The sequence below is a fragment of the Chinchilla lanigera genome, unplaced genomic scaffold, assembly GCF_000276665.1.
Source record: "Chinchilla lanigera isolate Chin_1 unplaced genomic scaffold, ChiLan1.0 scaffold00020, whole genome shotgun sequence".
NCBI classification, from domain to species: domain Eukaryota; kingdom Metazoa; phylum Chordata; class Mammalia; order Rodentia; family Chinchillidae; genus Chinchilla; species Chinchilla lanigera.
Genome location: NW_004955421.1, coordinates 4273475 through 4291412, shown reverse-complemented (window position 1 = coordinate 4291412; position 17938 = coordinate 4273475).

The window sequence follows — 17938 nt, the reverse complement described above, 5'->3', positions numbered from 1 at the left end:
TAAGCCAATACATATCAGTTATAACCATTAATGTAAATGGCCTCAATTTACCAATCAGAAGAAGCAGACTGGTAGAGTGAATCAACAAACAAAATCCAACAATATGCTGTATACAAGAAACACATTTAACTCAAAAGGAAATTCATAGACCAAGGGTCAAAGAAGGGAAAACAATACTCCATGTGACAGAAAACCAGAGAAAGTACAGGTATTCTGTTTGCACACAATGTGAACTTCAAACAAAGAATGATCAAAAGAGATAAAGAAGCTCACTACATACTTGTTAGGGGGAAACTGCAAGAGGAAGAGATAACAATCATAAATATCTATGCAGCAAATACAGGAGCACCCAACTACATAAGACAAATTTTAACAGTCATGAAAGGTCAAATAAGCAGTAACACAATCATAACAAGGGACTTTAATATCCATTGTCACAAAGAAATAGATCAACTACACAAAAATCAGCAAAGAAATAACAGAACTAAACCAAACTTGTAAACAAGGGACTAAGTAGACCTTCACAGAGTGTTCTATCCAGCAACATCAGAATACACATTCTTCTCAGTTGCCAATGGGACATTCTCTAGAATAGACCATATACTAGCCCATAGAACATGCTTAAGTAAATGCAAAGGAGCTGAAATTATCCCATGCATACTATCAGACCATAGTGCAATGAAAGTGGAAATTATTGACAAAAGAAATTGCAAAAATACCATAAATGCATGGAAATTAAATAACATCCTCCTGAACAACAAATGGGTCACAGATGAACTTAAAGAAGAAATTAAACAATATCTACAGTAAAGTGAAAGTGCAGTACAACTTACCAGAACCTGTGAGAAGCAATGAAAGCAGTCCTCAGAGGGAAATTTATAGCAGTGAATTCCCACATCAGGAACACAGAATGAGCACAAATAAACAACATTATGCTACACCTCAAGCTTCTAGAAAAAGCAGAGCAAGTCAAGCCCAAAGCCCAAAGAAGGCAAGAAATTATAAAGATCAGAGCATAAATTAACACTATGAAGACAAAGAAAATAACACACTTATTGAATTAAAGAGTTGGTTCATTGAAAGAATAAATAAATTTGATAAACCCCTAGCCAACCTTATAAAAAAAGGAAAGAAAAAACTCAAATTCATGCAATAAGGAAAGAGAAGGATGAACTCACAACGGATCCTGTAGAAATTCAGAAGATCATAAATACCTACTTCAAAAATCTTTATTTTCGTAGGATGTAAAACACAGAAGAAATGGACAGATTCTTAGATACATATGAATTACCAAAGCTGAATCAAGAAGATATAAAAATCCTGAATAACTCAATATCAGCCAGTGGAATTAAAAATGTAATACCAAACTTACCAACAAAGAAAAGTCCAGGTTCTCATGGATTCACAGCTGAATTCTACAAGAAATTTAGAGAAGATTTAATGTCAAATCTTCTCAAGTTCCTTAATGAAATTGAAAGGTAAGGAACTTTCTTAACTCATTCCTGGAGGCAAGTATTACCCTGATACCAAAACCAGAGAAAGACCCAACCAAAACAGAGAATTACAGATCAATCTTCCTAATGAACATAGATGCAAAAATTCTCAATAAAATACTAGCAAACAGAATGCAGCAAATCATCAAGAAGATTATACATCACAACCAGTGGGATTCATTCCAGGAATGCAGAAATGGTTCAATATATGCAAATCAATTAATGTAATACATCATATCAATAGAGCCAAAGACAAAAATTACATGATCATCTCAACAGATGCAGAAAAAGCTTTTGATAACGTCCAACACTTAATCATGATAAAAACCCTGCACTCTGATAAAAGTGATCTATGACAAACCAGCAGCCAACATCATACTAAATGGGCAAAAACTGAAAGCTCTCACTTCAAAATCAGGAACAAGACAAGGATGTCGGGGCTGGGGATTTAGCTCAGCGGCAAAAGCGCCTGCCTGGCAAGCGCAAGGTCGTGAGTTCAGTGTCCGGTACCAGAGAAAAAAAAAAGACAAGGATGTCCACTGTCACCACTCCTATTAAATATAGTGATGCAAACATTAGCCAGAGCAATTAGACAAAAGAGAGAAATAAAAGGAATAGGGATAGGAAAGAAAAAAGTTAAATTATCATTATTTGCAGATGACATGATACTCTACATAGAAGACCCCAAAAACTCCACCAAAAGACTCATGGATTTAATAACCAAATTCGGTAGCATAGCTAGATACAAAGTCAACACTCAAAAATCAGTAGCATTCATATACACAAACAACAAACACACTGAGAGAGGAACTAGTGAAATCACACCTTTCACAATAGCATCCAAAAAAAATGAAATACTTAGGAATCAATCTAACAAATGAAGTAAAATATCTATACAGTGAAAATTACAGTACTCTGAAAAAAGAGATTGAAGAGGATTTCAGAAAATGGAAAGATATTCCATGCTCATGGATAGGAAGAACCAACATATTGAAAATGGCCATACTCCCAAAATTGTTGTACAGATTCAATCCAATCCCAATTCAAATATCATTCGTATACCTCACAGATTTAGAGAAAGCATTCTTAAAGTTCATCTGGAATCAGAAGAGATCTAGAATAGCAAAAGCAATCCTGGGCAACAAAGGAAAGACAGGATACATCACAACCCTTGATTTGAAATTATACTACAAAGCTATTGTGATAAAATCAGCATAGTAAAAAAACAGACCTGAGGATCAGTGGAACAGATTAGAAGATGCAGACATAACTGCAAACATACTCAGCCACTTTATCTTTGAAAAGAGAGCCAAACTGGAACAAAGATAGCCTCTTTCATGAATGGAGCTGGCAAAACTGGCTTTCCACATGCCAAAGACTAAAATTAGACCCATGCCTATCACCATGTACTAAACTAAAGTCAAAATGGATCAAAGACCTAAATATTAAAACAGAAACACTAAACCTACTGGAAGAGAAAGTAGGTAGAAATCTTGAAGACGTGGGTGGGCCGAGAGTTCATGAGCAAAAATCAAACTGCATGGGAAATACTTCAAAGAATCAACAACTGGAATTCTCATCTTATTGAAAAGATTTTGCACATCAAAAGAAATCACCAACAGGGTAAAAAGAAAGGCCACGAACTGGGAAAAAATTTTAGCCAACTGTCCTTCAGACAAAGGGCTTCTATCTAGAACATATAATTTAAAAAATCAGGCCCCCATAATTCAAACACTCAATCCAAAAATGGGCATCTGAGGTGAATACACACTTCTCAGAAAAGGAAACAAAAATAGCAAGTAAATATATGAAAAAAATGTTCAACATCACTGGTCATTTGAAAGATGCAACTTAAATCAACAGTGAGATTCCATCTCACTCCAGAAAGAATAGCTATCATCAAGAAATGAACCAATAACAAATTCTAGAGGGACTGTGGGGAAAAAGGAACCCTTTTCCTCTGCCAGTGGGAGTGTAGACTGGTGAAACCAGTGTGGAGATTCCTCACAAAACTAGGATTAGAGGTCCCATTTAACCCAGCTATTCCCCTTCTGGGTATTTTTCCAGAAAAACTGAAGACATAAAACATCATACCACAGTGATATATGTGCACCCATGTTTATAACAGTGCAATTTGACATAGCTAAATCCTGGAAACAACCCAAATGCCCATCAACTGAGGAATGAAAAAAAAGATGTGATATTTTTATGCAATGGAGTATTATTCAGCTATTAAAAAAGATAAACTTGAGGCTTTTATAGGTAAGTGGATGCAACTAGAGACCATACTCATAAATGAAATAAATCAGACCTGCATATGTAAACATCATTTTGTCTCCCTAGTGTAAGAACCTGAAAGAGTAAGCAAAACCCTGAAGGTATACTTGATATTGTGAAAGGGAAAGAAATGGTTCAAAGATCAGGAACAATTGACATGAGGGAAAGGAGAAAAGAAAAAGAAGGAAGGGGAAAAATATATATGTATATACAAGGATGGCCGGGATACTTGTACTCCTGATGTTTATTGGTTTATTGAAAGGAACAGTTAATGCTTAAATTTTTTGACAAATTTTGCATGCTTGTATCTGGTAATCTGAACAACTAACTTGAAGACAACAATATGCAATATAACAACCATTGTTAAATTCCTACCATCTTGTTTAGTGAAGCTCTATAATTTCTAATGTTTTCTATTCTCTTTATTGGTTTGATCAGTCTTGCATTCTTACATCTGATAATCTAAGCAACTTTGTTGACGATAACAATGTGTAATGTAACAACCATTGTTAATCACCTTGTTTTGAAATTCTGTATCATTTTAATTGTCTTTGTGTTGTTTTGTTTTTGTCTTTTTTGTTGTTTTTCATTGGTTTGTTTTCTCTTTAAAATAAAAAAAGAGTTGGGGCTGTTCAGAAATGATTAAGCCATGAGAGATGGCCTCCACTTTCATGGATGGATTAATGCTGCTATTTTGGATGTGGGTTCAATACCACAGGAGTGAGTTCACTAAAAAAAAGTGACTATGGGCTCTCTATCTATCTATCATCTATCTATCTATCATCTATCTACCTATCTACCTATCTATCTATCTTTCTATCATGTGATGGAGCTAAAAGAAAGCCCCCACTAGATAACAGCCCCATAATCTTGGACTTCACAGCCTTTGAAACCATTACAAATAAATTTCTGTTTATTATAAATTACCCAGGTATGCTTAGTCCAGCATGAGATAGATTAAGACACTCAGGAGGCACTCCACCATGCTCAAGGACTCAGGCCTCCGGTCCTTTGCCTTTGCCTCTCAGCTCCAACACACACTGACCTATTGCCCAAGGGGCCATTGCGCCCTCTTCCTTGAGGCTGGACCTATCTGGAGCTCGCAGATAAGCCCTCCTTAGTACTTCTCAGTACCCCGTGCATCACAGTCCAGCCAGCATGGTCCTGCCTCCATCCACAAGCATAGCCCTTCCTGCTTCTCTGCAGAACAATCCTGAGGAAACTTAAGGAGGGCATATGGAGCTCGATAGCACTCCCTTACATGTGGGGGGCAGGCTGAGTTGTTTATCCCACATCTTTATCCTTTCTTCCCCTACAAACAGAACAGGTAGAAATGTGTGCAGATAAAGACTATATTTCCCAACTCCCTTGCAGCAAGATTAGCTAGGCATTCATTCTTCTGGGACTTTTACTGAACACCTACTGAGACTCAGGCAAGTTCTGGACTCTGGACTAGCCCCAGTGAATAAAATGAGCTAAGTCTTTGCCTTCATAGATCCACAAGCCAGGGAGGAAAGAAGATGACAGTAGTAAGTGCCCATAAAAAAACTAGAGGGAGTATATCATATGGAGATAACTGCTTTGGAAGTCCACAGAGCAAGTTGAAGGAGACAGAGTTGGTCTAGCCGGAATAGAGATGCTTATTTTTGCAAGATAGCAAAAGATGACCTCTCTAAGATTACATCTGAGCAGATACCTGACCAATTTGAGAGAAACACAACACATACTACCAAGCATAAGAGCACTTTGGCTGAAGGAAACCTCACAAGCAAAGGCCCTGGGGTAGGAACATGCACCTCAACAAACTACAAAGAGAATGGAATGGCTGAGGCCAAAGAAAGGTGCAGCATACTAAGAGATAAGAGAGGTAGTAATGCAGGGCTTCACTGGTCACTAAAAGTACCTTTCTACCAGAATGACATGGCATCTATTGTGAGGTAGGAGGCTGAACAGAGAATGGGTGATCTGACTTCTATTTTGGAAGGATCATTCTTACTGCCATACCCCGCTAAAATTTTTTTTAAAGTCAGAGGCAGAAGCAGGACAGAATGTAGGAGGCCATCTCCATAATTCAGTTTAAAAATGATGGTAGTTTGGATCGGGAGAGCAATGGTGGAGGAAAGAAGCAACTAGAACCCAGGCATTTGGGAAATAAAGATAACAGGGTTTGCCAACAGGTTGAAATGTGTGGTGTGAGCCAAGGAGGTGATGGCAGGGTTTCAGCTGGAGCAATTGGAAGGACAGAGTTGCCATTCATCACAAAGATGTGGTAAGTCTGCGATGCCTTGTAGATGTCTTCTATGGGCTCATCCCCAAGATGTATATTGAAATCCTAGCCCTGCAATGTAACCATTTAAAAATAGAGTCATGGAAGTAATTAAGATTAAATTAAGTCACAAGAGTGGGGCCTGGATAATATGACTAGTGTCCTGAAGAAGACACTAGTGTGTGCACCCAAAGCAAAGGACATATGCAGACATAACAAGAAGGCACACATCTGCACGTCAGGAAAGGAGGCCTCAGGAGAAACCAGTACAACTGACTCCTGGTCACAGGTAGACATCCAGCCTCCAGAACTGGGAGAAAATAAATGTCTGCTGTTCTAGCCACTGTGGTGTCATGCTATAGCATCCTGAGCTGACTGAAATGTCAAAATGGAGATTCTGAGTCACCAGCTCAAATACAAGCCCAGAGTCTGGTATATTTGGGAATTGTTAGAACTTAAATGATCTTTGAAGCCATGAGACAAATGAATTCAGTTCATCTCAGGGTGAGTTGGATAGAGAAGAGGAGAAATTCCAGCGATGATCCTTGGGGTACTCTAAAGAGGTTGGGGAGTGAGTGTTACCAGCAACGGAGACCGAGCAGAATGGTCAAGGGTGAGAAATAAGACAGGAATGTCCCAAAAGCTAGAAAGAGAGAGTGGCTAACCATGTCACACACTGTTGATAGTTTGGGCAATGTGAGCATTGGAAACTCACCACTGGATGTGGCATGATGAAGGCATCTGGTGACCTTGAAGAGGCATCTTATGCAGTCATGGGATAAACCCCTGATTCAAGTCCTTCAGAAAGAAAGAGGTGAGAGCCTGGAGCCTGTGTGTTCAGGTCACTCTTTGGCAAAAAGACTCCTGAAGAGATCAGTGCAGTGGGGGTTGCAAACAAGTAGATATGGGGACAAAGTGAAAATTTGTTGTTTATTTTGATTTATTTATTTGTTTATTGTGGTACTGGAGTGTGAATCCAGGGTCTTCACACTGAGCTACATACCCAGCCTTGTTTTTTTTATTTTGGGACACAGTCTGGCTAAGCTTCTAAGTTGCACAAGCTGGGCCTAAATTTTTTTTTGAAGGTTAGCAGAAAATGTTTATTTAGCAAAAAGGTATGAAATTAGTAAAAACAGAGGAGAAATTAGAAGTGGTAGAACTTATGAGGTTGCTTTAAAACATGGTAAACTGGGAACGCAGCGTCCAAAACTCTCACAGGTAACGAAGTTCATATGCTATGATCATTAGCTTGAAAGGTATCTAGTAACTAATTTTGTGTCAGTAACCCTGAGGATCATTTTCTCTACACATCCAGCTTTCATAGGAAAATGACATAATTAAAGCCTTAGATGGCTCTAATGTTTTCAGCTCATGTCTCAAATCCTCAATGATCTAACTGCAAGACAGTAGTGTAGAGACTTGCCTTCTTGGATTCAGAAAACAAGTCTTAACACAATTGAATTGTTAGGTGTGCCTTTGTCATTTGATTTTGTGACTCTTTCCTCCAACATTAGCATAATGGAATTAAAATGAGGCAGTCACCATCTAATATCTTAGTTCTGTTTTTCAATACATAAGCAAAAGAATCAACTAAACAATATTTCTAGCTGCAGTAAAAGGTGTGTATGTGGTAAGATAACTTGGCTTCTCTTAAATTTAAAGGGTATAGTATTAACTAAAACTAACTCCATTCGGGAAATAGAAGAGCATCTTCTATTTAGCAGGTGTAGTACTGGTACAATATATTATCTCACATTAAATGGAAAGTTTCCTTCATTTGGTAGCCACTTCCTGTTTTCTTATTGTATGGAAGTGTGGTGAAGGAAGGAATAAAAAAGTGATTCAAGAACATGGCTGGATATTCTTAGAACACTTCTACTTACAACATTTGCTCTAGAATTTTTTGTTTGTTTGTTTGTTTGTTTTTCTTCTGGTACCGGGAATTGAACTCACCACCTCACACTTGCCAGGCAGGTGCTGTGCCACTGAGCTAAATCTCCAGCCCCTTTTGCCCTAGAATTATCTTCCCCTGAAAAGGGAAAAGGACCTTATTTAAAAATAATAAAAATTTACCATGTTAGACAATGAATTTAAGGAGATGAATAAAATCATCTTTCTCTTTCATGGGCTCATAATCTTAAGAAAGAAATTAGACATGTAAATAAATTATTGATAGGCTTAGTGCCACTATGCTAGCAACTTAATAGTAGTGAATACCAGGCGCATCGATGGCACAAAGGAAACCAACTAGCTAGGAGGGTCAAGATTAAGACACTATTAAGGCTCAAGATTTAAATTGAGTTTTCAAGAATGGATTATCTCCTGAGTAGTAGTGAGCTAAGTGATTCATCTGTATTATCTAATCAAATCCTCATTACAATTTGTAATTGGTAATCCTATTTTACAAGTGAGTTCAGGTGGTTTAGTTTAGAACTCATTCTGCTAAACACTGTGCTCTATTGACACACACAAATACACATGAAATGTGAAAGTATATACTGTATCTCTAGCTCAGTAAACAGATGAACCTGATGTCTCTGAATGACATAACAATTGAGCAATGTACAGTAAACAGACATAAAATGAAAAACTGGATGGAGTCACATAGGAAAAGGAATTTACAAGACTATAATTCTTTCACTTACATACAAAACATACAGGGTCAGAATGCTTTAAAAATTAGTAAAAGGTCACACAGTAAGATAGATCTCATTTATTTTGTCTGTTGTATTATCACTTTGTCCTAAAAATATGGTCTTCCTGCTTTTACCTTTAATGATTTGAAATAATCCATCAGCACTAGAAATTATTTCAAATCACATATCAATTAACTGGAGGAAGAAATCATTAAATGACACAGCACAGCTACACAATATTTAATAGGGTTAACTCAATGGTGCTAGCTAATATTTAAAACAAGGTATTTACTATAAATGTCAGTGTTATATATGCAACAGGATGGTGAGACCGAGAAACAAATAAAACAAGTTTGCCAACTTTTATGAACACTATCTCTTACGTATTCAACCTTATACAGAAATAAGCACAAACCATGAATCAAATCCTTGTGCAGCCAATACAATCTCAAGATTAATATAATATGTTCTGGTCTATCCTGAACACCATCTCTAAAATGATGTTTGAATTCTATTTTCCTTCATGTTATAACACCCCACTATGGTCTAGCCCAGTGAGATGTCCAGGCACTCTGATTAGTCTTCTGTAATGTCAATACCTTCTCTAAACTACGTGTAACAGGCTTAAAACATTTCCTTTTAAATATGCAAACACTACACACTATCTTACCTATTCGGTTTGAAGCTAAAAGTTTAAATATTTGTGTGAAACAAGTAACCTCCTTAGAGCATAATAAAAACTCATTCTTTGATTTTTTTTTACGGGCTGGGGGACACCAGGAATTGAACTCAGGACTTTGAGCTTGCCAGGCAGGTACTGTACTGTTGAGCTGTATCCCCAGCCCCAAAAACTCATTCTTATATGCAGCATTTAAAATGTATTTTACCATAAATATTCAAGGTAAATGACTTTTAAGGTTAACTAAGACACACATGATTTAGGGGTTAGACATTGAGGGAGCTCATTTGAACCAGGGAACAGAAGAAAAAAGTGAATTATTGAATACCTTTGTTGCCAGCAATGTGCTGTGTCCTTCATACAGTTTGTTGATCTAATCCTCAGTATTAACAACCTGATGTAGGTTTGCTTTGCTTGTTTTTAATCAAGAAGTATCCAGAGAAGTAGACAACTTGGACAAGGTCACACAGACGTCAGATGGCGGAGCCCAGATTAGACTGGAGGGCTGATTCTCAAGTGTATGCTCATGATACTGTTGGCACATTTGGTCTTCCCCTCTGTTTCCTGACATAGGAGCTTCTAAAACCTTTGGAATCTCTTGGCTTTCTTTATAAAGCAATACACTGACACCATCTTGTTTCCATATCACTCTCACGATACAGGTTAAGGCTTGTGTATGAACTTGTCCATGGACTCCTCTATACTCATTATTTCTCTCCATGCTCTCTTCGGTACTAAGCTGGCGGCCACGCCGCAGGGCCGGGCGGGGTTGGGGTCATCATCTAGGCCGCAGCCTGCCCCTATTTTTTATTTTTAAGAGAGTAGTAAAAAAAAAAAAAAGAACAATGGCAGCATACCTACACCGCAAACATAAACAAAACAAAGCAAGAACATTTAAAGTGATACAGAGTTTCAAAGCAAAATGATAGCAATTAACAGTGATTATTATATTACATGTTATCTTCAGCTACATTGCTCAGATTACCATACGTAAGAATGGAAGACTGTTCAAGCCATTAAAGAGAAAAAGAAAATGATTATTGGATAAAACAGTAGAGATAACGCAGAGTTTCACTAGACAAGGTGGTAGGAGTTCACCTGCATACTGTTGTCTTGAAAGCGGTTGCTCAGGTTACCAGATATAAGCGTGCAAAATGGTCAGAACATAAAAAGTACGGAACGCTTCATGAACTTGCATGTCATCCTTGCGCAGGGGCCATGCTAATCTTCTCTGTATGGTTCTAATTTTAGTATATGTGCTGCAGAAGCAAGCACTGCGCCCTAATTTAGAATCCTTCTGCCTCAGTCTCCCAGAATGCTGGGATTACGGGCGTGGGCCACCCCACCCAGGCATTTGGTTTTATTTTCTAAATAGGAGCCATCATGGCACATTTACAGGTGAGAGGATACAGGCTCAGTAGGAAAGTGAGGTGACGACCTCAGATAAGAGCATTGGATCAACTACAGCAACAAGACTGACGGAGTTCTGGGACAGACTGATGTGGTAAGTAGTAGGGGTGGGGGGCAGCTCTCCACTTGTCTGTCTCCTCAGTGGAGTAGAAAGCCTGGACCTCCACGGAGGTGGAGTGAGGGCCACAGAGGTGGAGTGAGGGAAAAGTGTAGGAGGTCTGAGGAGAGGGTTGTGATTGTGCAGGGACAGAGAACAGGGTGAAGCTTTGGACAGCATGAAGGGCCCATCTGAAGTCAGTGGCCATGACCTCACTGGGCAAGTGAATAAGATTCATGGGTTTGTCCTGCCTCTTCAGCTCTGGGGTGCAGTAAGGAGTGGGTGGAGATTAGGTAGAACCAAGATGGGGGTTTTCCCAGCTGAGTTCTAAGAAGTGAGCTGGGTGTGGGAGTTGAAGATGCACACTGGGATGTGGAATATAGGGTGGTCAAGGGGAAGGGGAAGGAAATAAACAGGGTTGAGGGTGGTGAAAGGAGAGCAGTAGGGCTGACAGATCACAGATCCATCCTCTCGTGTTGAAACATTCTGACATTTTGCCAAAGGAAGGAAGCAGCTGATTGGAGGACTTAGGGAGCAGGGAAGAACGTTAGATTATGGAAGGGTGCAGACAGCAAGAGCTGAAGAGCTCAAGGATTTTAGGGAGAGGGCAGGAACAGCATTTTGGAAGCTGCAAGGTGCACACTGACCCACCTTCCAGTTTAGTAATCCAAGAGGCAGGGGGCGAAGGCATGGATGGAAGCACCTCACAGGTATACAACTAATCTCCAGGGGGAACTTGACCCTGGTTGGTGATCTCACACTCTGCACCTGAACCTTGGATCATCTCAGATGATCTTTGGTAAAGAAATCTTCTTGTTCTTTTTCAAAATTATTTTGCTTGTCATTGATCTTTGCTTTTCCATATGAATTTGACAATCTGGAATATCCTCAACTCGTATCTCTGAGTCCATTCCCTTGAATCTCTTCTAGAACTCCCATTACATGTTTGGTTCTCTGTCTATCTCCACATCTCTTAACTCCTCTTCTGATTTTGTTCTGTTGTTTCTCTATACTGGGTTGTGAATTAATTCCTTATACTATCTTCTTAATTCCATCTCTGCTTAAGCTCCAATTTGGCCTTATCTCATTAATAAGCACTTTTGTTTCAATAAATAAAGCTATAACAATTACGATGGCAAAAAAATCAAGACCATTGAGAGAATTAATTAATAATTAGGGGAGAAAGACAAAATAGAAATAGACCAATGATAGAATTAAGAGCTGTCAGGTATGTTGGACTCAGACAAGGGCTGAGCTCCAGTAATTGTATTCATTTGTTTGACAAATATTTAGTAAGCACCAACTACATGTCAGGAAATACAGGAAAAGATATCTGGACGAAATGTTCAGTGGTGCCAGGCATGGTGGTGCATGCCTGTAATCACAGCACTTGGGAGGCTGAGGCAGGAGGATCATTCTGAGTTCAAGACCAGCCTGGTCCACAAAGTGAGCTCAAGTCCAGCCTGAACTGCATAGCCAGACCCTGTCTCAAAAAGACAAAAAAAAAAAAAAAAGAAAAAAGAAATGTTCAGTGGTAACAAGTACTGCACAGAGAACTGAATGAAAGCATTCTTGGGTAGCAACTATTTTGAGTTAGTACTTTGGAAAGGCCCTTCTAATCTGAAATATGAGTTATACAAATGTGCTACATAGGTATATACACAACAGAATTTGAAGTGTATGTTTTTTACTGATGAGTACAAAAACTTGTGTAAATGTTCATAGCAACATTGTTTATACTAGCCAAAAAGTAGAAGCAAGCTGAATGCCTATCAGTTGACAAATGGATGAATAAAATCAGTGCACATATACAATGGAATATTGTTGGCAATGAAAAGGAACAAAATTTTGTACATGCTAAAGCATGGGTGAAACGTGAAATCATTATGATAGATACGTCATTCACAAAAGACCACATAGGATTCCATTTACATGAAATGTCACTAACAGAAAGCTCTACAGAGATAGAAAGGAGACCAATGAGTGCACTGGGCTGGGGATGGGTGGGAGAATAAGAACTGATTGCTAGAGATCATACGAATTCTTCCTGAGGTGCTGAAAATGTTCTAAAATTAGATTGTGGTGATGATTGTAAAACTTTTGAGTATAATGAAAACCAGTGAATTTAAGTGGGGAAACTATATGAAATGCGAATTATATCTCAATTGTTATGGTTTGTGCCTATATGTCCCTCCAAAGCCTCAAGTGGTGATAGGACTTTTTCAGAAGTGGCTGAATCTAGAGTATGTGAGGCTGGGATTAGAGGTGTGTGATTAGTAAATCAGTCCACTGATTAGTTTGACCTAATTCTGGCTAGGATTAAAAGTGTAAGTGCTACATCTGCCCTGGGCAAATAGCCTGCCTACAATATAAGGGACAGAAGGAGTCTGATCTACTCCTTGCTTGCTTTTGCTCTCTTCTGCCGCCATGAACTATTTCTCCTCTGGATGCCCCTCTGCCACTCCACCCTGCCCTGGCCCCTGTTGATTATGTACTGGAACCTCTACAAACTGTGAGATAAAGAAGCCTTTCCCCCTTTAACTTTGGGTGTCGGGTATTTTATCTCAGCAATGAAAGAAGAGTAACTAAGACATCAATAACTCAGGTTTTTTTAATGCCTTATTAATACCTCTTGTAACGGCTGATTGGGCTCATCTGGGTGGCTCTCACTTGGGATTTCTCATCCAGTTGTGGTTAAATGGTGACTGGGGCTGGAGTCTGCACCCCCTTGGCGGAGAAGGCCAGAGTACCTAGGGACTAAAGGGCAGCTCTCTCCTCATGGCCAGTTGGGCTTCCTTATTAATATGGCCACTTGAGAGCAGTCAGACAGTTTTCATGATGAGACCATGAGTTTGTTTTTCTTTGTCATTTTTTACTCAATTCTAAATTCAGAATCTTTCTAGAAAGTGATCGTGTCCTTTTATTTGAGCCTGGAGATTAAATTAACTTCTAGAAGGCTTGACCTATCGTTCTCAGCTTGATGGGCTCAAAGTTCTCATTGTGGGGCCCAGTGTGAACAAGAGCTGAGATGCTGCCCAGAGAGGATGGACATGGGTAGCCAAGTCTGACTTCCCTAAAGAACCCTGCAGTGTTTGGTTCCTGATCCTCGGACTCAGCCGCACTCCCACATGAGGCCTCCTTGGACTGCTCACAGGACCTGACACCTGGATTCCCACAGATCTGGAAGGTTTGGTCCCTCTGCCTTCTCTTTTGCTGAGGATCTGCCCCTTCCTAGGCTGGGCTCCCTGGACTGGCCAGAGGCCTTCCATGGCCTTTGTGGCCCCATAAGCAGTTCCCTTTTTACCACTTACTTGGACCTAGGAATAATTAATTATTATTTGGAAAAACAGTCAGGGCCATGAACAATCTGGGAAGCATATATTAGAATCAGAAAATAAGTCCAGAATAGATAAAGAGAATAGAAATAGCCAAGACATTAGGAGCAGCCCTGTAGTTTAGACTGAATCAGAATCTCTGTATCTGAAGCTTTAGAATCTGTATATTAAAACCTCCCCAAGTCATTATGGTTTTAAGAGTTATTGAACTTGTGACCTGAATTTGGTATGAAGCTTCCAGGTGGCCATGGTGAAAAGGGAAACATAACACATACTACGTAAAATAGTTTTCATTGTTCAAAAGCAGAAAACATACTAAAATTTTCCGTGGCATTTAGCTACAAAACAGATTTTTCACATGTCACTGATATTCACAAAACAGTTGTGAAGAACATATACTCACTGGTTTCAGGAAGTCCTTTCTTTAACATAGAGGAGTAGGATCTCTTCAACAGAGACCAAGGAAATTTGTGCTAAGCATGCCTCTTCCTACTGACCTGAATATATTCAAGGGAAAGCTTTTAAAAGATTTTTTATTGCCAGAATCATTTTTAAACAAAAACTGATGTAGCATCCTAATATATAAGACAAATAAAAGCGGAACAGCTCGGAGTAGGAAGGGTCCAGAGTCTGCCTTTTTTCTCTGCCTTCCCTCAAGCACCCTTGGCCCTGCAGAGTTCACTGAAGAGCTCTGCTCAACCTATTTTGAAAGTCATGCATTGTAGCTTTAATGGAAAGTAGATTTGATGTCATGTCTGAACTCAGTCACTTGGGGGCAGCTGTGGAAGACTGAGTTTAGAAGTTGGGAGACCTGCTTAACGTGCCCCAAACCTTCTTCACTGTGTTCATACGCCTTAGCCTGTGGCATTTGAGCTGCTCTGATCAGGACACAGGGTGCCTTTGCCCACTCCTTCACTCTGAGTTTGGCTCATTTGTAAAACTGCAGAAGTCTCACAGGTCTCCACATCAACCTGCATCATGAGAACACAGCCAGCCATTCTCCGGAAGGGTGACAGTTTTCCAGAGTCACCACGAATAGCCAGGTTCCCCAGCAGAGCCTGTCCTAAATCACAGACAGGTGAGCCACTAGCCAACAGCCTACCACCTCTGAGGTCACGTGAGGGAGTCTATCCAAGACCACAACTGTCTGCTTTAAATTGCTGGCCCACAGGCTCTCTAGAGCTAAACAGATACTTGTTTGAAGCCACTGAATTCTCGGTGATTTGGTAGGCAGCGATTGCTGTGGCAGTAAATAACTGAGACAAATGTTGGTGATTATGTCTCCCATGGGAATGGGGGAGACCAGCTGCACCCCTGCCCAGCATTCTGGGTGAACTATGGGCTGCATTGAGTCTTGCATACTATAAACCAAGATCCCCCCACACCCACGGTAGAGCCTGTAGAAGTTGGGAGTCCACTCACAAATCCCTGGAAGATGCTGGAGAAGTGAGGCTGGAGTGGCCCCAGCTTCTTGGCAATCATTCCATAATCTAAAACTGAGCAGAGGGACACAGAAGGAGTTGATATGTTCTTGAAGGGATGGAAATGCCTCCTCCCTTTAGGTCCTCTGCAGCTATCCCTTTGGCTGAAGTGCATTCATTCACACCTTCAGCTGGATGTAACTCAGCCATCGCATCTTGCAAGTGGATCCACTTGTGGATCAGTTCAGTAAGCACTGAGCAGTGTGCCAAAAGGCCTGGAGTTTAGCCCAAATCCTTGTCTATGAAGCTGTTTTCTCTGTGAGCCTTGGTGGCAAAGGCTAGCTGACTGTAATCTCATTTTTTCAGGGCCAGAGAGCAAGCAATGGGGTGCACACAGCACCAACAAACAAACTTGACTTCATATGGCTCCTACTTCTCCTCCCTCTGAGAGGCACAGATTGCTTTGGGCATTGCTTTCAGCTTGAGCAATGGAGCAGCCCATGTGCATCTCATTTTTCAGAATCCACACTGGCAAAAGCAGCTGTTGCAAGATTCTGGCTGAAAAATTGCCTTTGAACTTTCAAGGAAGGAAATAAACGGCTTTGAGCTGAAAACATCCAGACTATGTCGAAATTATCTCCTGTTATAGTTTAGGAGGAAATCTAGGAAATTAGGTTGAAGCAAGGAATATGCAGCCTTAGGCATCTGGCCCCATCTGTCTCTGGCCTTGTTACTACTCCTGCCTGCCACCCACCCTACCAGCGGCTCTCACTTTCTGTAGGTTCATGTTCAAACACGAGCCTGCCTGTTACTTACCTCTGTGCTTTGCTGTTCCTGCCACCCTGAATGCCTACCCTGGCTTCCCTGTTTCCACCTGCTCATCTTCCAGAGTTCGGATCAGGTTCGGTTTTCCCCAGGATCCACTAGGCGCTGCACTTTCTCTTGGGTCCCAATAACGCTTATATTTGCTCTGTGTGCCCATATTAAAGTCTCTCACAGGTGGTTTTCTCTGCTCTCTTGTTCAGAGTGCACTTCTATGTGCATTTGCTGCTGCTCTCTCTCCCAGATTTGTTCCTCCTCCTCACTTGGAATCTTTCCTGGGCATTCATTATTTCCATTGTTTTCCTGAGCTCCTTTATTTTTTACGTATCTTCTTTAATGTCTTTCATTTTGATCATCATTTCTTTTTGCACCTTAGAAATTGTTTTTATAGCCTATTCCATTTTTTTTTTTAATTTCTGCTGCTATCATTTCAGAAAGTTCCAGTGTTCGGCTTTTGATTTTCTCTGTCTCATTGTGCTCTGGACCTGCTCTGACTGAGCTTGGAGTCTAGGGTTGCATCTTGCTTCTGCATCCTTTTTTTATATCATTTGTGCTATCTCCTGCTTTTTCATTGACTACAATCAATCTTAAGTTATTCTTCTTTGCCTCATCTAGCAGTTGCTGTATTGATTTCTCATGGTCCCTTGCTATTTTTAAGAAATGTTTCTTTTCATGATCGCTAACCGCAAGCCTGTCTTCTATATCTGAGATCCTGTCCTCACATTGGCTTAATCTGCTGCAGATACTTTCAGTGAAGTTTTTACTCTCCTGGATATCTGCTTGAATCTGCCTTATGGATTCCATTTCTTTCCTATGCTGAGCATTCATGACTTCCATAACTTTCTTAAGCTCCTCTATTTTTTGTCTGTGTCTTCTCTAGAGCCACTAAGCATGGTTTTCATTGTGAACACCATCTCTGCAGTTAACTGAGAAATTATTTCTGTTTAGATATTTTCTAGAGCCTTATTCAATTGCTTTGTTGTTACCACTTCAGAGAGGTCAGCTGGGTGGCTTAGAGGTTGTCCCACCTCATTGCCCCCTGGATTTGTCTTTGGTGAACTGGAGGTCTGAAGTTGCATCTTGTTTAAGTGTCTTCTCATTTTCTTTGTTTTAGCTTAATTCCTGGGGTGATACTTGTAAATTGCCTATGGTAGGTTGCTTTATTGCTAGTATTTAGAACCCTTAGGAAATGACTACATCTTGGAGGTATCTTCCAGGTGTAGCTGGTTTTGGGGTTTTGAGTCTGTTGCAAGATCCTACCTCTTCAATTTGTCGGGGATGAGAAGTTGCTGCCCTTTTGGCCCAGCCCCTGGTTCTTTGGCACTGCACGACAGTATTTTCTGTCACCCTTAGTCAACCTCAGTCTTGGAACACCAGGAAGAACAGTGCCAGCTAGTGCAGTTCTTCACATCCACTGCTCTCCTCCACTGCTGTGTCTCTCCATGGAGACCTCTGGGGTCACCAGCAGGCACTACGTCAGACACACAGGTTTGAATCACTCC